The sequence below is a fragment of the Mustela erminea genome, chromosome 14, assembly GCF_009829155.1.
Source record: "Mustela erminea isolate mMusErm1 chromosome 14, mMusErm1.Pri, whole genome shotgun sequence".
Lineage (NCBI taxonomy): Eukaryota > Metazoa > Chordata > Mammalia > Carnivora > Mustelidae > Mustela > Mustela erminea.
Genome location: NC_045627.1, coordinates 48,694,067 through 48,720,871, shown reverse-complemented (window position 1 = coordinate 48,720,871; position 26,805 = coordinate 48,694,067). Strand labels below are relative to the sequence as shown.

General features: G+C 39.6%; 1 pseudogene; it reads right to left on the bottom strand.

Annotated features, from left to right (window-relative positions):
- LOC116572816 overlaps positions 1–26,429 on the bottom strand; it is a 29,147-nt pseudogene extending 2,718 nt beyond the window's left edge.
- Between the last annotated feature and the right edge of the window lie 376 nt (positions 26,430–26,805).

The following is a 26,805-nucleotide window of genomic DNA, read 5'->3' as shown; positions in this document are numbered from 1 at the left end:
TTGCGTCGAATTTCAACAACATTTCTAGAGAAATCTTTGAGAGTTTATTTGACACTGGCTGTATTTATAAAATAGGCTGTTTGGGTTTTAATTTTTTTCTTCGTCTTCTCCTGGTTAGTTTCCAGGTAATCTTAGATTTAAGCGTTGGTCTAGGGACCTAACACCACCTCTGCTCTTCATGTATAAATCGCAGCCATAGGATCCCTCACCCTTCTGTTTCTCCTGCCTTGTAATGAGCTAAGAACGGGAAACAGATGTAATTTTGAGACTCTTTCATGCTGTGACACTTCAGCTGAAAATGACATCCAGAAAAAGGTTGTGTTCTGATCATAATAAATGTGTTACAAAAGGAAGATGAAGCTACAGTCTCATGTATTGTCTGTTAAGTATATGACATAACTTTTCTCTACAATTATTTGCCTTCATTTTAATGTTTCTCTTTCATTAGCTCTCCTGGGCAAAGAAAGCTGGAACACTTAAAGCCAAGTTAATGCAAAATGTTTAAGCAATGTTGCTAGGAGCCAGTGTCCTGAGGATATTGATGGAGTCATTCCCACCGAGTATTCCTCTGGCTCTGATGCAGCAGATTTGACTTTGAGCATTTATAAGAAGCAAGTTTTGGATATGACCCCTTCCACCTGATAGGCTAGAGGCCAAGAGTTATAGTAGCCTTGTAATAAAGTAAACTAGAGTAAATGTAAATATGTTAACATATGAATAAAAGAGGAAGAGAAATGATAGATAGATAGACAGACAGGCTGAAGTTAGATCCAATATATTCAAGTAGCAAGTATCTTGTCAGTAGGCTCAAATCTTGCAGAGTATGCAAAATACAGGGCCATACTGATAAATAAATAATGAAAGATTGAGCTAAATTTGCAGACCTAAAAACAGGTAAGTTTTCATGCTTATCTCGACCAGTTTAGCAAGAACCCATAGAAGAAATTGTTTCAGGATTTGCTTGCAAGCATTGTAATAACAGGGAGGACATGTTTGGGATAAGCTGTCAAGTCAGAGGAACATTACATAAATTCATTTATGAGATGTCAAAGGGTTGGGTTGAATTGTGGTTTAAGAGACATGCGGGATTAGGTAAAGATCAAACTATGGATTGTGAAGGTACAGGACTCAATAGTTATCCAAACAATATGGTTTAAAATTTTGAAAAACAAACAAACAAAGAGGTTACTTTATGTCAGAAGATGCTTTTGAGACAGAGCTTATCTAGCTCATGCCAATTAGTATGACTAAGTCTGGCTATGTCCAGAGCCCATCCTTCACGGAATGAAGGCACAGAAAGCCTAGGCTCTGGTTTACTGAGTTATTTGTGTTCTGACAAACCTAGCTGGACTTGTTTAGAAGACCAGGATCAGAATCGAGGACTCCCCAAATGCAGGAAATAAGCATTTGTGTATCATTCAAGTCATTCATGGCCAGTTCGGAATCTTTTAGAAGCACAATGGTGAAGACAAAGGACTTTGGGTCCAAAGTCTAGATTCTAATCTCATTTCTGTGATTATCAGATGTGTGCCCTTGGACAAATCATTCCATATGTATGTCTCAATATCTGAACCTAGGAAATGTTGAGTTTGTTCTATATTAGGATTTCATACAGTCTTCCAAAACCCATTTGTTCAGTGGCCCATGATAGATCACACTCAAAGATAGCCACAATTCCTTCCTCCATTCCATTTGCCCTTTTGTGGTGTGAGTGTCTGTTCTTCCATCAAGTGTGGACATTAATTCATGTGTCCCTTGAATATTGCCTGGCTTTGTGACTTGCTTTGTTTAATATGATACATCAGATGTAATGTTGTTTGACTCAAAGTCTAGGCCTTTAGAAGCCTTGTAGTTTCTGTTGTTTGTTCTATTAGAACACTTCCCTGAGTCCACTTTGTAGGGAAGACTTGAGGGGGATAAAAAACCATGTGGAGGGCCAGGCCATCTTGTACCTGCCAACACGGAAATCCACAGAACTGTGAAAGATAATCCATCATTTTAATGAAGCCGCTAAATTTTGGGGGGACTCACGATGCAGCAGTAGATAACTGAAGCGGTAGTCAACAGAAATGTGATTTTTACTATCAAATAAATTTGGGTGAAGAGCAACTTAACAATGTCAATAGGTTTCTCAAACTGGAATGTCAGAGCTTTGAATATGCTAACATTGATTTAAAATGCCAAATTGTGAAAGAGATTTGTATGCTGTATCTTCCAGACTTATTTAATCACAGAATATTGTTTTTCCTAGAAAACTGTTTAATCACTTGTGAATCAGTTTGAGAAACGCTGATGTAGTTGAATTCCAAAGGCCGTGCCAGCTGTAGCATTCAAAAAATCTGCAAATGAAGCAAGGAGTGTTTTGGTCACTATTTCTTCTTGATTATCTTGATGACAAGAAAACTCATTCTCTAGTTGGTTGCTACCAAATTTCATTATTCACTTCCACTGAAACCATTTTTTAATCAATTAACAGAAGAAAGCAGTATCGGAATTATTAATGAGCAATTAAATAGAGATTAAAGAGCTATTAACCTGCAGCTCAGTGGTGGAGACTCGGCTGTCAGGTGGTGTGGGAGCCTGATGGATGTAGACCCATGAGAGACTGTCACAATGATGAAACAAGCAAAGAACGGGCTAATAGATTTATCTATTTCTTCTTGGCAGATTGTAATAGGATATGAAATTGTCCTGCTGATCTACGGATCTATAGAAAGCCCTTCATAAAAAGAATGTGAATAGAACAAGATGAAGTATACTCTCTATACTCCATGTGCTCACAGACTAGTCACATGATCAAAGTGTGTGCACGGGATGCTTGTGTGACATCCGAGATTTGTGTGACAGCGGGTATGGGTGAGTGTGTTTGAAAGGACTGTCTTTCATGCTGATTATATGTGGCCTGTCTGTGTATATTTATGTTGATCTGAGTGTTCCTGACTTAGTCTATGCATATTTGTGTGGATATTTTTCTATGTATTTTCTTGCATATTCATGTGGTTTTATCTGTGGAGGCAAACATACATGCACACACAAATGACAGGACAGGATGTGATTGATAATGATCCACGGTTCTCTGTGTACCTAAAGGACATAATCCAAGGTGATGGCAATAAATCAGAGGGCAGGAAAGGGGGCCATCATGGTACAGCGATTTATTAAGGCTAGTATACTGCTTAAGTGGCTCCACTGAAGGGAAGCTTTGCCTTTGTCTGGAGGCGAGTGAACTGGCTCCCTGTCTTGGCCAGTTCATCCCCCGTCACGGTGAGGAAGATCACATACAACAGATAGAAATGGACCAATAAGAAAACACAAGCCTAGGAATCAAATCAGCAAATTCAATCAATTTCTGGCCCTGACTGTTCCAATATCTCCTTTGAAATAGAAAGTTGAGAAGTATAAATAAAGCTTTTTAAAAATGGCTTAAATGGGAAAGGGAAATTCCTCAATTTTCTCCATACTTAGTATTTGCCCCACGCAAATTATCACTCATTTGTGGTTTCTTGTTTTATTTTGTTTTTGATAAATCAACCCAATCCAAACTCATTTGGGTTCCTATCACTCAGTAATTTCTAAACTCTGGAATTGATAGTATGGCAAGGAGGCTCTCACTCTTAAGTAGTTTGTGGCATTTATTGAGTAATGTCAAGCCCTCCATTTGCATTTTACATGCATTGCCTCATTTAATCTTCATAACAGCTGAATTAGTAGTGTTATTATGCCCACTACACAGAGGAAGTACATAGGGTATAGTGAAGCTTAGAACCTGGGCCATGCAGCCACATATCCAAGCAGATTTCAACTCACAGCTATTGTGGATTGACCCCAAAACCCCTGTTTGTGATAACTGTACCATATTGGTTCCTTTAAAGGGAAAATTGCCCAAGCTCTTTATCTACCATCTCTGACCTATTGGGCTTGGAACATGAGCATGGAAGAACCTTAGTTTGGTTGCCTGGAGCTGATGAAAAATCTCCAGGCTTCCTTCCATTATTCCTGTTCGCCAAGAACAATTTTGCCCAAGACACACACGTGGACACAAGGAGAGGTGGTCTTCCTGGCTTGAATGGTTCCCTGAACTCTGTTTCAAGGCCCTCTACCAGAGAAGGAAGATATATTTTGCTTTGGGAACAATGACTGGATAGGTCTGGAAAAGAGCACCTGGGAGCAGGTCTAGGTTCTATGACCCCAAAACAAAAGTGTGAGTCCTCTGGTAGTTAGGAAAGTCAGTCACGACAATGATAATGATTGCATTTTAACAATAACAACAACAAAAAAATCCCAGAATATATTCCTTATGGATCAACAATGTCCATGACTTCCAGTGTGGGAAAAGATCAGCTGCTATGATCTGAGGAACTTGGAACAAGTATTACCATATTTACCTGAGAACTTTTACCTTGTCAAGTAGACAGGTAAATAGGCTAGGAAGGCTCCAAGAACACCATGGGATTATTAAAAATTCATTTCTGCAGAAAGTTTAGAATTAATCCTTGACTTCCCTCTTCCTTTTGATTACAAATAGTGATGCGGGGTGCTGGCTGGCTCTCTTTTTTTTTTTTTTTTTTTATAGCAAGTTTTTTTTTTTTTTTTTTATTTCCAGCATAACAGTATTCATTATTTTTGCACCACACCCCGTGCTCCATGCAATCCGTGCCCTCTATAATACCCACCACCTGGTACCCCAACCTCCCACCCCCCGTCCCTTCAAAACCTTCAGATTGTTTTTCAGAGTCCATAGTCTCGCTGGCTCTCTTGATAGAACATGTGACTCTTGTTCTCAGGATCATGAGATTAAGCACCACATGTGGCATAGAGTTGACTTCAAATAAAATTTAGAAGTTTTTTTTTAAGTGATTATATAATAAAATTTTCATGATTTTGTGGTCCTGAGTTCTCAAATTTCCTTCACATGAAACTGACAGTCTGTAGCCAAATGGTGGAAGTACACTACTGAGCTAACTTTCAAGAGAGAAAAGAAAGGTGACAGCATGTTATCAAACACCTATTTCATGCCAATTACTATGATGCCATCTCTGCACATGTTACCTTACTTAATGCTCATAAAAGACCTAGGTGGTAGATATGAACATGTCTATTTTTTTTTTTCAGTAGGCTCCACACCCAGCATGAAGCCCAATGCAGGGCTTGAACTCACAACCCTAAGATCAAGACCTGAGATGAGATCAAGAGTCTGATGCTTAACTGAGCCACCTAGGCACCCCTGATCTTCTCTATTTTATAATTGAAGTTGAAAGATATTAAGAAAACTTCCTAATGTCTTGTGGTTGCTAAGAGGCAAAACCTGACACCAACATCAGTGTATTCCTCCTTTTCCTCAGTCTACATTTGCCTAAACTAGGTCATTGTTATTATTTAAATAAATGGTTTATAAAGAGGAGATTTCCCCCAAACATGTACATGTCCACTACCTCACTACCAAGGGGAAGCTTTGAAACTGATAGAAGAAAACATGACATGCTCAGGAACATAGAGTTAGTCTATGTTCAGTGGGGTAGGAATTTTTGTGGGAAAAGTGAAGTATCCAAAACAGAACCAGACTGCAGAAAATCCTCCCTTCATTGTAAGGATAGGTCTTGTCTTCTGCATCTAGCTAGTAAGATGAGATTCATGACTACCTTCAGCTGTTGTCTTCGTATAAACAAGAGGGGAGGCAGGAAGGAGCTTCAGAGAAAGTCTGAAGTCTATGCAGCAAGACTCTGAAGCATGCCTTCAACTGTGGGTCTTGGACTGAGACAACAGCTACCTCCTGTTTAACCACATGATGGCTGATCAGGTCATGAAAGTAGAAGCCATGGGGTACTGGGAATTAGAGCTCCTGCTGGAAATCAAAACTGTTTCTGACATTTCCCCATACATACATCCTGCCACGCATGGTGGGGAAGAGTCAGGACAGTGATCAAGTATTCAGACATCTAGAATGTATAAAGAAGATGTGGTATATATATACAATGGAATACTATACAGCCATCAAAAAACACAAAATCTTGCCATTTGCAACGACATGGATGGAACTAGAGGGTATAATGCTGAGTGAAACAAGTCAATCAGAGAAAGACAATTATTGTAAGATCTCTCTGATATGAGGAATTTGAGAGGCAGGGTGGGGTGTCATGGGGAGAAGGGAGAGAAAAAATGAAACAAGATAGGATCAGGAGGGAGACAAACCATAAGAGACTCTTAATCTCAGGAAACAAACTGAGGATTGCTAGAAGGGGAGGAGGACTTGAGGGATAGGGCGTCTGGGTGATGGACATTGGGAAGGGTGTGTGTTACAAGGAATGCTATGAATTATGTAAGACTGATGCATCACAGACCTGTACCACTGAAGCAAATAATACATTAAATGTTAATAAAATTTTTTTAAAAGTATTCAGACATCTAGATTCTGGCATTCTTTCTCATCACAGATTTATAATCTTGCTTTATATGGGAGGAAATTGAGGGTTCTGAGAGATAAGTCACATGAAACCAGGAAGTGATTGCACCAGCATTGCACCCAGTCTGAAGCTAAAGTTCATTTTCTTTCTTCGTACCCCCTCCATTTCAGTCTAGGAAGCTATTTGAGAAGGGTCAGGCAATAGGTTACCATTACTATTCCAAGACATGAATTGAGTCATTATGTTCTAGGCTGACACTGTGTTTGCATGGCAGGATACAAAATTAAGTCTTGTCCCTGCCCTCCAGTAGCTCCTGATCTAGTGGGAAAGACTTACTAGAGTAAAAAGCAAACCACAGAAGAGGTATAACAAAGGCTATTATAGCAGAGATTCACAAGCATGAAAAACATTGAGTTTATATTCTCCTGGGAAGCTTAAAAGAACACTTTATTGTGAAAGCCGTTCTCTGAAGGAAGGGCCATTTCAAGAAACAGCACTGTGTAGGACCTTTCAAGCAGTGAGAATAATATGAACAATGACAAGGGTCTGGAAGCCTGGAGGACATACTCAGGAATAAGCAAGCTTTGTTGGGGTGGGAGGGTCACTGTAGCAGAGGGGAGCTGAAGCAAAAAATATCACTGAATTTGAAATCCATATTAACTGAAAATAGACATGCTTACATTCCAAGTAGTCCTGGAGTACATACCTTTCTTAGGACTATACTATTTGCATAATAGGGAGACCCAGAAATTCCCTGAAAAAGGACCTATAGGAACCTCTCTGGTAGCCACATAAACAGTAAAGAGGGCAGGTAGAGACCCAGAGCCTGGGAGTTCAGGCAGAAGTGTCCACTTCCGTGAGGGTGAGAATGATGGGTCTGCTGCTCATTATCTTGCTCTGATCTTTGTTTTTCTGCCACTTTGTGAGACACAGGCCCCAAGCCCCAGTGTGTGCCTTTCACAGGCAATGGTCCACAGCTGGGAGGTAGTGATTTTGCTAAACATCCAGATTAAATATTTAGGGCAGGATTACCAGAGAATGTGTCAGAGTTTAAAATATAGAGTTGCACAAAGAAATCTCTATGTACTCCAAGTCACAGTGAGGAATCAAAGAGATCTGCCAAGATAATAGCTGTAACAAAGCAGAGGGGGATGATTCTCCCCTCCCTCTGAATCTAAAGAGAGAATCCAGATCACAGAATTCATTTTGCAGAAAGGAAACCCAACCATTGGGACAGTGGCCAACTAGGGACATAACCTGGAAAGAGTTCACATAAGTTCAGGTACTGGCACTCGTGGTCTACTGCCATCTATTCCAATGCCAGGATGACAGTTTTGTGCTTCAGATCTAACTGGTTCTAGTTAGTTCCTAAGCAGGCCTGGTTGTTGGTTCAGAGACTCATTCCTACTAGGAATGGATCTTCTTTGGATCCCAGCAGACAGGCTGTCTTCAAATCAGACACCCCAAGTGTCTCCCAGTCTTGTCTGTGCCTATGTATTGGCTGAGTCTGGACTCCTGCCATGAACATTTGTCCAAATCCCCTTGTCCTGTTGGTGCTCACTCTTCTCACCATCCCTCCACCCCACAGGAAGGGCAGGTCTGGGTCCATCTGCCCCTGACAGAGGCAGATTTAGTGGAGGCATGTCTCTACAACTTCTTACCTATTACCCCATACTCCAGGGTCCTGATATTTTGCCATACCTACCAGGTTAGACTCCTCGCTCACCCTACAACTTATGCCAGCCCAGCGGATTTTAAGTTTTAAAAAATAATGTATGTTAGCCTATAGTCTTTCCTACTACATTTTGATATACCTTAGGATTTCATCCTACTCCTGACCCCACTTGACTTTGTATCATCCCACCCTACCCTTCTTCAACCTGAAGTCATTTGGAGGCAGTGTGATCTTGGGTAAGTTAACAAACTGTTCTCTGTCCCAGTTTCTTATCTGTAAGTGTGGATAAATGATGACTCCTTCAGAGCACTGTCAGCACAATAATATCAAGCCTATGAAAGGGCTGGATACAATGGCTGACCTAACACGGACCCTCATCAGATAATGGGGAGTACCATGGAGAACAGCGCTTCTGGGGGAGGGGATCAGAATGTTTGGATGAGAGTGGAAAATACCGGGGCTTTTTTTTTTTTTTTTTTCAGGATTGATCTCCCTGCAAAATACTTAGCTTCAAAACTCTGGGGCATCACCCACTTTAGAGACTGTGTAGCCCAAGGTGGCCCAAGCCAGCTTTGAAGCTCACCCAACTCTGGATGGAGGGTGATGGTCTCTTCTCCAGTTGCCTTTCACCCTTCTTGATGCTACCTAATTCTGGAGTGGAAAAATGCTAAAAGGAAGGATAGGAACGTGCTCCCAAACACAAGCATCTAAATAATTTAGGCTGTCATGTGTTAAGTGTCACCTGCCCCTTCTATCTGCTCCCAGGATGCCCTGCACTTGCTTCCTCATGGGATTTTCTTTTTTCTTTTTTCTTTTTTTTAAGATTTTATTTATTTATTTGACAGAGAGAGAGAGATATACAACAAGAGAGGAAACACAAGTAGGGAGAGTGGGAGAAGGAGAAGCAGGCTTCCCGTGGAGCAGGGAACCCGATGCGGGGCTCAATCCCAGGACCCGGGATCATGACCTGAGCCAAAGGCAGACGCTTAACAACTGAGCCACCCAGTCATCCTATCCTCATGGGATTTTCACTGTTGCAATATTTTCTGCATCCCTGCAGCACTATGATCTCCAAACAAGCCAGGTGCCTGTTGTTTTCCTCTCTCGCACCATATGGGAGAAAGTCTGGCACAAAGTAGGGCTCCCTGATCCCTTGCAGATATGAATGCATGACTGAATTAAAGCAAATGGTCCAAGGGACTCCAGAGGCAGGAGACTCAAAAAAGATGTAAGGCAGAATAACTACAAAGGCAGTCTATACTTCCTGCTATCTTACCTCCAAGTTTCCAGAGAGCTGGTTAAGGTTTAGAGTAGACAAGTTTTTTTCAGCGTTTCCACAAGAAAACTCCAAGATCTTATTCTTGCCCTTCCACAGTACCTGGGGAGCAACTCTGGTCTTGTCCAAATATCTCAGCTCTCCGTCCAACTCCATTCCTCTGCTCTGTGTGAGTCTTAGCAAGATAATTTAACCTCAGCCTCATTCCTATGAAATCCAGCTAAGAGCACTCCTGTGAGTGGCCCTATAGCCCTTGGGGGATGAAATTGCATGAGGCCTACTCTGCAGATGAAGATAGGGACAGATAACAAGGAATACTAAGAGGACAGCACACACTGTATTATTCTCCATCTGCCTGAATTAATTTTTAATAAGGCAAACAATGAATGTTTGAGTTTCCTCCTAAAATATTTTGACTAGCAATTCCATGAGTGGGAAGGTTTTAACCAGGCTGTCTCCAAAATAGTAAGTAAAGAAAACAAAGTGAAACATTCTAATTTTGGAGAAAATTAAATCACAACATGGCTTATATCAAGCAATGTTAAAAAAATAACATGTAAGAAGAGAGGTAAATTTGATTCCCACCCTTGTACTGTGAGGATCCTACTCTACAACCCTAGGATTTGGCCCCATGTGACAATCTGGGGTGCTAGATTGTACCCTGTTAGAGGAAGCAATATCTTTCATCAATATCTTCCCATAGCAAGACCAAGTATCTAAAACCAGAAGGTTCTGAATACATTGGGTCTTAGCCTGACTTTCTCCCTCACCAGCTGACCTGCACTGAAGTTCTTCATTCCAAAAAAGTCCTCAAATTCATCAACAGTCCTGTTTCTTCTTCTCTGCTCATTTCTGTCTTTTCCTTTTGCTTCACTGCATAAGGTATAAGACATAGCCTTTTCTTTACCTCAAGCCTAGGGCTTAGAGAATCTGAGGACCCCTGAGGGTTCTGACGACTGGACAGAACACACTGCTTTTGATGGTCATGTTTCCTTTCCTGGAGCTTGAAGGGCCCTGCTTGTGCTACATGGGGCTCAATGCATTCCATGCTCTTCCTAAGCAAAGCAGGATATTGTCCTTTAAAGTTCTTTTGTTCTATGTTTGAAGGTTTCAGTTCACATATCTATATAGAGGCAAAGAGGCTGATCTTACAGTTAATCTTTTGTTCTCAACTATTCTATGAGAATTAAAATATTAAAATGCCAACTCTTAGAGCAGTCTGTATAAAAACACCACATAACTGTAAGCTTCTGCTCCCCCAACAAATTTTGTGTTTCCATGAGCAATCTGGGAACCCTGACACTGCCAAGTAGACAGTCCCAGGCCAGCATGCTGAAAAACAACAGATATGTGACCCAATGGTCCCCACACTCACCCAATAAACAGCTAACCACCGGAAATGAGCATGAGAGCATCCTAGACCAGCCAATCTTCTGCAACCTAAGCAAACCCAATAAACATCTGGGAAGCCCAACGGAGACCAACAGAAGTGTTCATTCATAGATCTGTGATCAGTAAAAACATGTTGTTTGAAGCCACTAAGTGCTTGGGTTGCAGGATTGTTATGCAGTAACAGGTAACCAATGCACTAAAATCTGTGATCATGTCATCTCCTCTCCTGCATCTTTGCCTCGGTTAATGAGAGAATTTGTGAGTACGTTAACTCCAGCCCAGTAGAGTCTGGGAGAGTGGATCAGCAAGTTCAGAGAGAACAGCTTTGCAGCACAGATGGTACTATCACACAGATTTGTTTTTGTTTTTTGTTTTTTTGGTCACTATCTCTGCCTCCAATACTTTTTGAGGTTGTTATGAATACAACACAATCTTTTTTTTTTCAATTTTCTGAATAAACATGATTGTTTATAATGTTTTTTTTTCAACTATAATTTCAGCATCGGGAAATATAATAGCCAGGCTGCACAAGAATAATCACAAAGGCTACTTGGAGGATATAGAGAAGTACCTAAGTTCTGAAAATGGGTTAGACATAGATATTGAAAGGAAATTTCCTGTCTAGGGAAGGAAGAATTGGGGAGGAAAAGGCATTGATTGATTCACCCAACATGATTGATCACTGCCCAGGGTCAAGTCCTATTCTAAGATGAATATAGATAAATCAGTGAACAAAACAGACAAAAGTCCTATAGCCAGGGAGGTAGGGAGTAAATAAGTAAAAATTGTCAGATGGTGATAGGAGCTGAAGTAAAAGAAAAAGAGGGATTTCTAGGGTTTGGAGATGGGGTCACAATTTTAAATAGGCTGGTTAGAGAAGGTCCCACTCAGATGACATTTGATTTATGTTCTAAAGGAGACAAGATTATAAGTTTTGCAGGTATACGGAGATATAGCATCCCAGCCAGAGGAAAGAGCAAGTGCACAGGTCCTGAGGGATGAGCACATCTAAGGTTTTCAGGGGAAAATAAGGAAGTGAGTGCAGCTCAAAGAGGCTGATCAGGGTTGGCAGGGTAGAAGGCTGCTAGTTGCAACCCCTGATACAGATAATCATACAGTCCTTGCTTTCCGGGAGCTCTAATTCAAGTTCCCAGACCTGCAGCCCAGGTCCCTCAGGGCATCCTGCTTTTCCTTACCTTTCCTTTTCCATTAGTCCCCCTCAAAGGATTAACTGTTGGCCGATTCATGGGCCAACATCCTTGGAACTTCGATAAGATAGTATGGTCCTGGGTCCAATGACACTACCAGATCTTCTTCTTCTCTTCCTGTCATGATTAGAGCTCCTGGCAATAAGGTTGGTAGTTTTCTATAGACCCTCTGCACACACTATCTCCTCTAGCAAGCACGATACTAAGACTCCCTCTGCATGCAAGAGGACATGGCTAGATGCCTGGGGAATCTAAACCCCTGGAAGAGCCCTGTACCCATGACAAAGGGACTTGGCATACATACATGCCAGCTTCCTTGCTTTGTGTATAGGACAGGTTAGAGGCACATTCTACACTGTCCCCAGCAGTCCCAGCAAGACTGAGCCCTAACTGCCAACAGTGGTAACCTACTTATGAACATACCCTCCACTGACTTCCTGCTCTTCCTTATCTCATTTTTTCACTCCCTTCCTGGTGTGTCCTGGCACAAATATTCACACTCAAGTCCTTGTCCCAAGCATCACAGACTCCCCTTCACTGAGTGGCCGGAGCAAGAGTGCTATTAGGATGAGTACCAACATTTGCAGGCCCCTCAGCAGGGGCTGGATCCTTAAGCATGCAGGGACTCTGTGACAAACAAGCTGATTTTTGCCCTTTCCAAGCCTGGATTTATTGACAAATGCCTAAAACTCTGCTTGAAACAAAATGTTTTTTAACTCGGTTGTAAACAAACTAATCCTCAAACAAAGCATTCCCTCTGTTTCCTCTCCCCTCAACCCCCAACACAATTTGTTCAGGATCCTTGGTTGACCTTTTAATTGTATTTCAGTGGTGGATGGAGGGGAAAATAAATAAATAAATAAAAACCCTCCCATCTGCATTCATACAAGCAAATGGTTACAGCTTAGGACAGCGTCTGTGATCAAGACAGGGACAGGGCTCTACCAGCTGCCTAGATAAGCCAGTGACCTTTCCAACCCAGCAGACGCCCAACCTCTGCTCCCCAAGCACAGAGCTTTTAGGGAATCCCTTTGGCTGGCTTAATTGGGGGGTTACTCGCATCTGTTCATCCGGCTTAAGACAGGAGAAAGACAGCTTAGACAAGCAATGGACTCAGCATAGTCCCTGTCCTGATTTCTGGAACCTTGGGAGTGGCTCCCTATAGAATCACATTTCTTCTTCATCCTTGTCTCTCTGTACTCTTTCCCTGGTGTTAACGCTGAGTTTCTCCTTATATTGTAGCATGTACAGTCAAAATAAAGGTAGATCATAATGACTGTGCTGGCAAAGAATGTGTGTCCTGTTTTCTAATGTATCCTGGGTGCCTTGCACGAGATCTGCACACAGTAGGCATTTAAACACTAAGTACAGAATAACTGAACAAGCAAACACATAGTCTCAGGGAAGGAGTTTCAGTACAAAAAATGTATACATTTGTAGTGACAAAACAAATTGTGGTTATAATGTCATCTGTTATTAGAGTTAAACGAACAGCAGACACACGTGCACATGGCATGCACGCACACACACCAGTTCCTGGTGCATGAAACACATAGTGATGTTCCAGATTCTGAAAGAAGGTATAGGCAGTATGTCACAGGGATATTGTTGCTCAGCCTCCTTTTTCAGCTGATTTTCCAAAGCTGTAAACAAGTTCCCAGCACTTAAAACCTATGTTAAAATCATTTTTCCTTTTTGCTAACTTGTTAAGCCCCATTTGTCTCCGATTTGCCGACTCAGTGATTGCTCCAGCCCTCTCTCACACAGTTTTCTCACCTATAAAAGTAGTTATAATACCCGCCTGAAGAGGTTCTTCTAAGACGGTTAAGTGAATTATTTCAGGAAAAATACAGAGAACAGTATGTGGTGCATGGTAAACTCTAAAAACCGTTAGCGACTGAGTTTATCTGACTCCCGAGCAATGGTAGCGTGAACGAGATGACAGGAACCTTTGTCCACTCTAAATCCCATCAAATTCTTTACACCTTCCCAAAAATGTCATTTCTCAGTCGTAGGTGTGAGTAAAACTGGTGACAACTTCACACATTTCAGAGAAACCAAACTAATAAGCATCTCTCCTCCTCTCTCTGGCCTATCCTCATGTTACCAGCACCACCTTGCCAGTTCCTGGCTCAGAAATAAACTCTCCAAGAGTAAGACAGAAGGAAAAGCCGGCCCTGGCAGCAGCCTCCTTTGCTGTCCCTTGTGGGTCTGACAGACCCCCGCCCTCATGCCTGCAGCAGAAAGCTGCTCCAAGGGCCAGCCCCTCAGACTTACCCTTGGGCGTCAGAGGTCCTCAGAGGGCAGGCTCCAACCTCCAAACCTTGGGCTGGGAGGGCAGATCTCTGTGAAGGAAGAGAGCTATAGGTGAATAGACGTAAGGAAGGAGGCCCAAGCGCCAGGACTCCCGCATACCCATTCTTGAGGGTGCATCTCCTTCAGGTTCAACACGAACCAGAAGAGCCCACTCAGCCCCTCCCAGAAGATATGAATACTTTAGTCCTGGCTTTGGGGAAACAGGTAGATGGACGGGAAATGGAGAGATGGAATGAAGAGTGTTTTAACTCTGGAACTCACCTTTTGTGACCTGATTATCTGATGGGCTATGCTCTAACCGAAGCTTCACTCACAACCCATACCAGTAGAGTGTGGTTAAAAGCAATCTTTTCTCTGCCATGATCTCCTGTGACTTTCTGTGACAGTTCCCCTAGAGAGAGTTGGAGAGAGAGGAAAAATGTCAGGGAGAAAGACGGATAGACAGAGACACATAGAGAAAGACAGAGAAAGAGAAACATAATCAGACATGTTAGCAAGGCAGCTTGCCAAATTAAACATAGAATTAGCTACTTTGGAATTCATGAATTTAAGATTTAAATATAAACAAAATCCAAACAGAACAAAATTTGATTAAAACCAATTCCAGAGGGCAGTCTTGGCATTAGCCTCTTGGACTGATAATTAGGAGGACTAGAGAGTGTAGCGGCCCATGATACAGTTTGGTAGAAAACTGTGATGGACAAATCCTCACTAATGTCTGTGTATCCATTTCCCTGGGCTGCCGAAACCACGCCATGAACTGGGGGGCTTCATCAACAGAAGGGCATTGTCAAAGTTCTGAAGGCTGGAAATCATAGATCAAAGTGTCAACAGAGCTGATTCCTTCGAAGGACTGTGAGGGAAAACCTGTTGCCTGCCTCTCTTCCTGCTTCTGGGGCTTTGCTGGCAAGTGTTGGTATTCCTTGGCTCCTGGGGCATCACCACGACCTCTGCCTCCACCTTCACGTGCATTTTCCCCATGTGCATGTCCATGTCTGTGTCCAAATTTCCCCTTCTAATGAGGATACCAGTGATACTGGATTAGAACCTGCCTTCATGACCTCATTATTTTTTTTAAGATTTTTTTTTTTATTTGTTTATTTGACAGAGATCACAGGTAGGCAGAAAGGCAGGCAGAAAGAGAGGAGGAAGCAGGCTCCCGAGCAGAGAGCCTGACGTGGGACTCAATCCCAGGACCCTGGGATCATGACCCGAGCTGAAGGCAGAGGCTTTAACCCACTGAGCCACCCAGGTGCCCCTTCATGACCTCATTTTAGCCTGACCATCTGCAATGACCTTATTTCCAAATATGGTCCCATTCACAGGTCCCGAGACTTAGGACTTCAGCATCTTTTTGGTGGTCACAGTTCAACCCATAAGAAGCTGAAGGCCTTCCATTCCTATCTTTCAAGACAAACAACTTCCTCAAGTGTGTAGAACTTTAGTTCCTGTAGTTTTTGTCTCCTTTAAGTCAGGCACATTTAGTGCTGACAGTAATTTATTTTATGATGGAGTATTGCACATCGAGCAAAATTTTGGGATGATTTTTTTGCAGAACAGAGTGCTCCAGTCTGTGGGTCAACTTGGAAACTTAATAAACTTTTCTGGTACCATTGATACTAGATTCCTATGGCCACTGTAACAAATTACCATGAATTTGGTGGCTTAAAACAACATAAACTTATTCTCTTACAGTTCTGAAGACCAGAAGTGTGAAAGGGATTTCACTGGGCTGAAATCAGAGTGCTGGCAAGACCATGTGCCCTCTAGACCATCTAGGGGAGAATCTGTTTCCTCGCCTTCCATAGCTTCTGTTGGTCGCCCATATTCCTTGGCTAACCTTCCTCCATCTGCAAATTTCTTTGCTCCAGACCCTGCTCCCATCATCACAGTGCCTCCTCTTCTGTAGTAAGTAATTACATATCCACTTTTGCCTCCCTTTCCTAAGGACACTTAGAATTACATTTAGGACACACCCAGATAATCCAGGACAACTTCCCATTTTAAAAGCCTTAATTTAATCACAGCTCTAAAGTCCTTTTGCCAAATGAGATAACATCCACAGGTTCCTGGGATAAGGATCTAAATATATATGGGGGATACTCTTTAGTTTACCACACCAATCATCCTAGATCAACTCATCCTAGCCCACCTCATTTCCACAACCATAAACCTTTCCCATAAAAGAACATTAGTTTTCCTGGGAATTTCCTCAAACTTCAGTTTTCTTCTTAGATGCAGTTCCCTCTATTCAACACCATATCAAAGCAGAGTCTTATTTCCAGCACAGGGACGCCCCACTGATCAGAGCATGGAGAGATCTGAACTGTAAGAATATTTGTAACTGTTATTAACCTTCAATTCTGCAGACACACTGTAATTTCTCATGCATTATCATTTTTATGAAATCTGCACTACAAGTTTTCTGTAGGATGCTAAGAAAGAAGCAGAATCTTTTTGGCAAATCAAATAATTTCAAGTATTGTAAATTAGGGATGTTTAGTACCTCTTCTTTTAAATTTACTCAATAATTTTAAGCGATTTTTTTACATGAACTCGGAGTATCCTCTGTCAAAGTGAATATAAGGATAAATGTGTCACATCTGCCACTTGTAGAGATAAGATTATTGTTCAGCAAATATTCTCTCTTACATCCCCTATTCCAGCTTCTGTGGGGAAAGTCTACTTTCTACCACTGATGTAAGACTTAACCATGTTGTCTATTTCCAGTAAAGATATGGGCAGAAATGACAGAGTATCCATTCTGAGTTTAACTCTTTAAATGCTTGTTCCAAATTCCCGAGGATGTGGTGGCACAGCATTTTATAGCAGTAGTGGGCAAACATGGCCACTGTTTCTTGTAATCACTATAAACAAACAGAAGCTTTCAAAAGCAATTGACCCAGGAATGCCTCGGTGGCTCAGTAAGTTAATCCCAGGGTCCGCATGGAGCCCAGCATTGCATCTGGGCTCCTAGCTCAGCAAGAAGCCTGCTTCTCTCTCTGCCTGCCACTCCCCGGCTTGTGCTCTCTTATTCTTTCTGACAAACAAATAAAATCTTAACAAATAAAAAAAGCAATTGACCCTGGTAGTTGACCTTTAATTAATGTATGGGTAAGAAATATAATATCAAAACATCTACTTTAATTTCAATCAGCGTATTTATTATTTCTCAAATTATGTTTATTTTTATTAATATGAGTTATTCTTAAGCTATCAAAGAAACAGCAGGATGTGAAATTATACATACAATGTGATCTCAATTATGTAAAAATATCCATAGAAAAAATAATAGGGAATTATTTGGGGTAAAGTTTATTATCTGAGTACTCTGTTATTCATCAAATATGATTTATACTACAGAGCTTGTATAGTTATTATGTATTACTTGATATCATGTTTGTGATGTAGCTGAAATAACATTAACAATTCTTGTGCTTGAGAAAAAGAATCCAGATATTCATTTAGGAAACTGAACCACGGATAAAATTGTGAAGTTATGATAAGGATTATGATGAGGAGCAAAGAGATATGTGACCATGACGGATATTAATTTTGAATGAGTATTTGAGGTTAAGTTTTTCATGTCTTTCTCTGCAAAATGTTAGTTAAGTAGGAACATTGTGGTTTTATTTTTTTTAATCAAGTGTTATATTTTTTCCTTTTCAGCTGAAAGATGATGGTGTGTGATATGTTTTCAAATAATAGAAATAAGAGCTTCAGACATATTGTCCTCACAAAATGTCCTATGACTTGGCTCATATTTTTAAATAACTGAGTTTTTTTTTAACATTTATTATGTTACACCTACAGAAAGTAAAAGAGCTGATTTTTCAATTGTGATTAATTACATGAGTTTTACCTTTTCCTACTTAAAAGCAAGGAGAGAAATATTCCCACTTATTCATACAGAGAAGATCAAGGCTCTGAAGTGGTCATGGCATGTATTTTTCAAATTCAGAAAAGAGGGTTTATATTTTCTAAATCTTTAGGAGCAGGGGACCATTAAGAGAGTAGGGAGATAAATTGTGTCAAGCTACAACTTCCTAAAATTATCTTGGAATATGATAATTTTCATTTATTAAGGCATCTAGGTACTCATTCAGCAAGACTGAGTTATACCACACATTGTTTTAAATAGGGAAGTCCAATAGATTAAGAAGATGTGGTATGTGTATATATACATATATACACATACACACAATGGAATACCATGCAGCCATCTAAAGAAATGAAATCTTGCCACTTGCAACAACATGGATGGAACTAGAGGGTATAATGCTGAGTAAAATAAGTCAATCAAAGAAAGACAATTATTATATGATCTCTCTGATATAAAGAATCTGAGAGGCAGGGCAGGGGGTCTGGGGGGTAGAGAGAGAAAAAAAAAAAGAAACAAGATGGGATCAGGAAGGAGACAAACCACTTTTAATCTCACAAAACAAGCTGAGAGTTGCTGGGTGAAGGGGGGTATAGAGAGGGTGGTTGGCTTATGGACATTGGGGAGGGTATGTGCTATGGTGACTGCTGTGAAGGGTATAAGCCTGATGATTCACAGACCTGTACCCCTGGGGCAAATAATACATTATATGTTACTAGAAATAATTTAAAATAAATAAATAAATAAATAAGGAAGTCTAGAGGTAAACAAGAGATTAGGATCCGAACTTTGTAAAGCTTAATTTTTTAGTGATTTAAAAGCTGTTTGGCTTTTTGAAGAATGAGAAGAGGGAAATTGTGATTCTAATGCTGCTACAGGTTTTTTTTCCTATTTAAAAGAAAAGAACAACAGAAAACACACACACATACACACACAGCCAGAGTTAGAATATTTGGAAATCATTTAAAAGTAAAATTTTTCTAAGTGTGGACAATCATTTAGTTAAAATCCAAATTTTCTGTCATTTTATTAAAGCTGTAGATTCCTAGGTTCCACGTGGGGCAACTCAACACAAATCTCAGGGAGGAGAGGCCAGGAATTTCCATTCTTGGCTACGATACTGCCACTGCGCAAAGCTTGAGAATTTTCAAATGTAAAACTTAGAAGGCATTCTACTAAAAGTTTAAATCTGAATTCATAAATTACAGATTGATTTTGGTGAATCTTAAAAACATAAATGTTTAAAATTAACATCCTTTTTGGTTTCAAGAAAGAAAAAATATTTAGGAACTATAAGAACAAATCTGCACAAGCACACTAAAAGGACAGTAAGAGGACAAACACGTAGTGACACATTCCTCAATGGAAACATTCCATACTGTAAAAAATGCAGTTCTGCCCTGATTAATCTGTATTAATGTAGTTCTAGCCCAACCACAATGTTCTTTGAATCCTTTTTATATGTGCATTGAGTTTCCTAGATCTATCCCACATCTTGCACCCTTTATCTTTATACTTCTGCCTCTCTCTCTTATTCTGAATTCTAAGATAATTATCCCACTGGCAGAATAAGTGTGCTTAGGCTTCCTTATAACCAGATAACAATCCCAACACTTCAGAGTTTATTTCAAGAAAGGATTTTTTTTTTTTTTCTCATGCTACTTGGGCATTGCAGTTTAGCACAGACTCTCTAATTCCATGTTATCTTTGGGAAGAGACCAGGACTGAAGGAGCAGCCCCATCAAGGATATCTCCAACTTGAGATGGGGAATTGTGTTACACTCTGGAAGCTCTGGTTCACATGTAGCAATTCTGCTCACATTTCACTACCCAAAGCAAATCACATGTCCAAACCTGATGACAGAGGAGTGAAGAATAATCTAGTTTGTGGGCAATATCATCTTCAAGGGGCCCACAGAAAGGGAAAGTTTTTTTGTTTGTTTGTTTGTTTTGGTGGAACAGTAATAACATATCATATTAGACTTGGAACTATCTGATTTGTTTTTTGTTTTTTGTTTTGTTTTGTTATGCAATATCTACTACCTCTGCTGAAATTTCAGTTTAATTCAATGATTTTTTTAAATCTACAAGATATTATTCTCTTGTTCTCAGATTTTTTAGGGTGCTCTGTCTGATCTTTAAAACTTTCTAACAATGCCATTTTTTAAAAAAATTTCTATTTTCTCAAGGGTTACTCATGGCACAAACTTATAATAGATGTATCTATTGAGAGCTTAAATAGATTCATTCAGAAAACAGTTATGTCATGGTTTAATTGATTTGCTCTATGACCTATATTAGTGGAGGTGAGGTGGGAGAGGGTAGAATCCTTCCTCTTACTCCTTACTGAACTCTTCTTCCCACTTACTCCCCACCCCCAAGTAATCTCTCCACCATAATATACTCCATTTATTGCTGAATTTTTAAAATATTTTTGGTGTGTTAAGTATTATACTTTTTGTATTTTATGTGTTATGTATTTTATATAATCTTATCTACTGTTTAGATTTTTCCTTGTTACATTGATAGGGTCATTTCAGCAGGACATTGGAAGTGGGAGAGAGACAAAGTGTGAGCTGTGGTCATACTATTGACCATCATCTTAGAGAATCAATGAAATGAACATTCAATCAAAGAAGCCAAAAAATGTAAAGCCTTAAAAGTGAAACAAAGGGTATAGGAGGAAACATTACAGTTGATACATAATATTGGTTTTTAATTTGACAAGACCAACAAAATACATGAAGGCAAACAAGTCTGATCAAGGAAAAATAAAAGGAAATAGAAGTATGTATTTTTTGGAATAATAAAATAGGTATTTTCTCAGATATGGAGAAAAGATTAATTCCATGCTATTTAAAATATTTAATAACATTTTTAAAAATTGGAAAACATTTCCATTTATTAAACTAGCATAACCCTGATAACAAAATTTGTCAAATAAATCACTTAGAAATTATCTACAGACCAATCATTCCATTAAATTTACAGACACATAAGATGATTAAAATTGTAGGCTTGGGAGATAAATAGACGTATAGGCAAATACTTGCTGTATTTTAAAGAAATATTTTGTGACTTTGATACTTAACTATTCTATACCCTTTCTGTAAAGTAGGATTACAACACCTATCTTAAGAATAACTGTGAGGTTTGTACAATTTAACTATTTTAGAATTTTATTTGCCAATTACATCCCCAATAAATCTGAAAAAAATCAAAGAAAAGAGTAACCATTAGTATTAAGAAGTGATGTAAATAAGTTAAAAAATACAGTATACATTCAGTTTATGGCTGATAATACCTGCTAATGCATGGTGATGATAATGATAGTTGTGGTGGTGGTAGAGTTGCTGAGACATCAAAAATAAAGTAGAGGAAACTGAATCCTGGCATGTGTTATAAAATAAATTCCAAGAAACATACATGGTTTATTCTGGGAATGTAAAAGGAGTTCAAAATTAGAAATATATTTATTTAATTCACCATATTATAGGTAAAAGCAGAAAAAACGGCATGAACATTTCAATAAATGTTAGAAAACATTTGATATATTTCAGCATTCCCTTCTAATTTTAAAATCTAAAAAAAAAATTCAGAATAGAAAGCTACTTATTTAGTATGATATAAAAATAGCTATCTGAAGTCAAGAGAAAATATTGCCTATATCTTGAAACATATTCATTAAAATCAGAAAAAAAGGAAGAAACCTAGCATCACCGTAATTATTTTGTATTTTCTAGAACTTCTACTTAACATCACAAAGAAAAATAATCTACTAGTAAAATGAAAGGGTCAAAATCATCATGGTTTTCAAATATGATGGCTTGTCTAGAAGAAACTAAAAATAGCAGATTGAGAGGTATTGGAATAAATAAGGATATTACATTAGTACATATTTAGATATATGCACAAAGATATATGTTCAAGAGACTCATTGTAAAATTTAACAAGTAGCAAAATTAGATATTCAACCTAAAAGCTTATTAATAAAGGACTGGCTAAATAAAACACAGCCATACCATTAAGGTTAGCATGCCTTAAAAATAACGGTGCAGAACTAATATTGTCAAAATAAATTGCTTTTTCAGAATTTCTAGATGATTTTCCAAAAGGATGTATATATTACTTTTAGAATCAGAAAATCAAAACTTAGCTATTTATTTTTTACTAATTTTGGCAAAAACAAAGGAAAGCGTATCGTCTCATTAAAGGGTAAATTTATTAAATCATTCTGAGGGCAGCTTCGTCTACATTTACTAAAAGTCTTTAAAATGTCCACACTTAAAAAGATAATTGAATCTCTAAGAAATTTTCTTAAGAAAACAATAAGAGATATCTAAAAATGCACTTCAGAGATGTTGAGTATCTACTGAGTGAAAAATTCGAAGTCCTGAGACTAGCTCACGTTCACCGAGCTCTTACCCCTAGGGGGCGCTGTGCCAGACACAGCTGGGCAGGGTCTCATCGCTTGGGGAGCGTGATAGGTAGAAGTAGAGGCCTTGGGGGGATCATGAGGGTTCTTGTCCGCCAAACAGACTCTTGTTCACACTGGTGGATTTCAGGGCAGGAGGGCTAATGAGGGGGCAGTCTCAGACTCAGTGAGTCACTACTAGAAAGATGGCTTGTGGGTGCGTTGCCTTATACCATCTATCCCTTATCCTCACTTTACAACAATGCAGAAGAAAAGTGGTCCCTGAGGCTACTCTGCAGAGTGGGCCGGAAATGCCAGGACAGTCAGATGGCCCCTCCTCCTTGTTAGACTCACCCAGTTTGGAGGCAGGAGCATTTAATTTACAAGTACATATACAGATTGTCTTTCTTTTACTTAGACTGGGAATACTGGAACTTTAATTTACAAGCATTTGCTGTTTTTGTTTTTGTGGTTCCTTGGTGAGCGAAGCTATGGATCACTCTGACGTGGGAGGGGTCACGGTGGAATGACAGCCAAGACACTTGATGAGGGTGGAGGGCAGGATAGAGGGTAGGCATATGATTATGACTTGAAATATTATCCTGCGGCACAACCATCATTTTATCTTCACAAAAACCCTAGAGAGACAGTAGATAGTTTTCTTTTCTTAAAAACAGTATTTAGATAGGGCAGACTTCATTTCCGTTTTGTAGACCGGGAAAATGAAGCTTAAGGAAGTCAAGACCCTTGTCTGGAGTCACACACTTAGTAAGTAATAGACCCAGGATTTCAAACTCAGACTGACAAATCTCAAGGATTTTTTTTTTTTAAGATTTTATTTACGTATTTATGTATTTATTTGGAAAGCATGTACACAAGTCGGGGGAGGGACAGAAGGAGAAGGAGAGAACCCTAAGCAGACTCCAGGCGGCAGAGGCCGGCTGGATCTCAGGACCTGGAGATAAGCACTCCATGTGACCTGGAGATCACCACCCAAGCCAGACTCAAGAGTGGGTTGCTCAACCAATCAAGCCCCCAGATGCTGCTCAAAACCCACGAATTTAACTGCTAATCCATACTGAAAGAACATAAAGGTCAAAAAATAGGTAGTTGGACATATACTTTATAATAAATTTATTTAGATAATTAAATCTCACCTAGCCATCACAGATAACTGCTTGGAAGATAATTTAATTGCATAGGGATATGTCATAATGAATAAAATTAAAAATTAGATCTATATTTTTAAAAAATAAATTGCAACATATAGACACTGAAAAATATTGGAAACACACTGTGAAATTTAATACTAGTGGGATTATAGGTGATTTTTATTTTTTCTACTATATTTATTAAATTTCTACAATACACATTAATATTTGTATAACTGGAAGACAATAACAAAAGAACTACCCACATTACTTCTGTGCTAGCCACTATAAAAATGTCAGTTCGAGGCAGAGTAAAGAATTCGACCTTTCACTTCAGAGCATGCATCTTCAAATGCTAAATAACAGAGCTGCAGAAATAGTATCAGAATGACTATAAGTGAGATCCTAAAGAAACTTTAGAGACCACTGCATTCAGCCTCTTCATTGTGCAGATGAGGACACACAGGCAAGTGTGGAAGAAAGTCAGCATCGAAGAATAGACATTAATTCCTTAAAAGATTTTCTATATCTCACCCTCTGAAAAAAATCAATGCCTTATAAAAATGTTATCTTTAGCCTCTGCCCTGAGTGCAAAATTTAACTAGCACAGAAGAAATGGGTGTTTTGCAGCATTCACTTTCCCTTTAAAAGCTACAGAGATTAAAAACAAAAACAAAATTATCTCCCAGCCCCTCTGTCAATGCTGTGCTGTTCTTGTTTGCACAAGTGGAGAAGAAAAAGACTCCTCAGAGGACATTTCCCTTCTTTCATGCATGTGTGTGCATGTTGTTTCTGATTATGAAAACGTTAGTTATCCATTGTAGAAAACATGGAAAATGCTGAAAATTATACAGAAAATCCTAGTCATGTATTTTGTATTGCCTCTCCAAAACAATATAGTTCCAGATTTCTCTCTTCTCTTTCCCCTTTTCTCTTTCTCTTCTCTTTTCTCTTTCAATAGTCTGGTTTTTGTTTTGGTGTTGGTTTTTACTCAGTTGTTAGCCTGCTGAAAAAGAAACCAGTCTCTGAACATGTGCCCAAGTCTGACAGCTCTGGTTAGCATCCTGCTCATCCAGACAGGATTTCATAGGAACAGAGGTGATACCACTTGTTCAGAAACATTCACTCCCTCACCCCAACCACAACCACTAGAGGAGTAAGAACTTCCAGTCCCTGATATGCAGCTGAGCACGTGACTGGCTTTGACCAATGAGGTGTTAGTAGAAGTGATGCAAACAGAAACTAGAAAGGTGCCCGCTGTGGATAGGCTTGTCCTCTCCCACAAAGAACAGAGACACAGAATTGCCCCCAACAGAAACACACCTGAGAGAGTCAAGGATGGTTGCTTTAAGTCACTAAACACTGGTATTCAGGAACCACACACAGAAAGGCACCACAAGGCAGAGTGCCCGCTCCAGATGCTAACCAATGTCCCTAATGGTGGACAACTTCCTGTCAGGAAGAAAATGTTCCTCTCTTAGAGTCACCTTGACTTCTCTTGAATGGGTGGTACTCATCTCAATAAACAAAACACCCCCTGCCAGAGTGGACTAAGAGCTAACTTCTTTCACCAGTCATATTCCTCTTTACCCTGGGGCACCATGGTGGGTCTAAGAAAGTTTAATTCTTCATAGATATATCTTTTTTCAATCTGACTTTCCTTGGGTCATTTATCCCTTTTACTGAGACAGTTTATAATGCATCTTCAGCTGTCTACTCTTCTTTGATATATAACTGTCTCGTGTGTCCACTTAAAGAAGTGCACCTGAATTCCAACAAGCAAAACTGGTGTGAAGGAAAAGTTGGGGCAGTGCCTGCGGGCCCTGAAGGAAAAGGAGTCTGGTGAACAGACATGGAGGAGAGGAAAGCAGGCTGAGCCCCTAGTGCCCTTGGGAAGGAAGGGACAGTCCAATGGACACAACCTTAGCAGTGGGTGTTACGTCAGAGGGTCCAGGCTCTGGTGGACTCTCAGCCTCTATGAGCCTGTGCATGGACATTTGGTGTTCATTTGTTTTAAACTTTCCAGACTGTCTACCCATTTCTTTTGGTTAATGCACCCCAATCTCTCTTAGAAAATGATCCGCCTGCCCTATTGCATTTAATCTTGGTGGGATTGAACAAAGTCTGACCAAGTGTTGAGCCAGTGATCCCAACTTGGACAGTTGGCCATTCCTGCTTAAGATGTCGAATCTTGTCCACAGTGACCCCAAGAAAGAAAACTCTAAGACATGATTCATCTTGAAGTACTGGGACATTGTTCATTAATTCCCATTTCCTAGACTTTGGGAGCTATGTATGCCATTATCCTTCCAAAAGGCTAAGGTAGAGCTTTTTCTCCTTCAACTCAGAATATTCTAATCAATTCCCTGTTTTTTGTCATTAGTCCTCCAGTTTCTGGTGTTTCCCATCAAAGACATTTAACCAACATAGCACAGATTTGCAAAAGGCCCAGGCTGATACCTGCACTGGAATGACCCTATTGCATTTTGCTTTATTTTTTTTTTCCAATTTCCATTATGGAAAAAAAAAATATCCTGTGTTTTTATGATCATATATTCTTGTCATAAACATTGTGAATAATTCACAAGAGGTAAAAATAAGAATGTAATCTTTGGAAAATCCCCCCTGACATCATGAGTACCACTAACAGGGCTTTGGCCGCCTCTTCACATGTCTCTTTATGCAGCTCTGTGTAAGTGACCGTGAATGGGACCATGTCGTATGTGCTGTTTCTATGGTGAAAAACATCTGAAAGCAGTCTTTTTGTTTGTTTTTGCTTATCTCTCCTTTTTCTCTCATCTACCACTGCCAATATAACCCAGCTGATATCTTTTATAGCTTTCCCTCTATTTAGATAATCATGTCCATATATATTATATGGACCACCACATACAGATAGGTTTTCTGTTGTTTTAGAAAATAGGATCACACTACTGCGTTCTGCTTTTCTCACTTCACCCTTCAGAGTTGAAATCTCTCCAAGTTAAGTTATTTCCACAGTCAGTGAACATTCAATTTTGTGAACCAGCCAACATTTATTCAACCATTCCCATACTGATAGGCACTATTTTTTTGTAGTTTTTGTTTGGTTA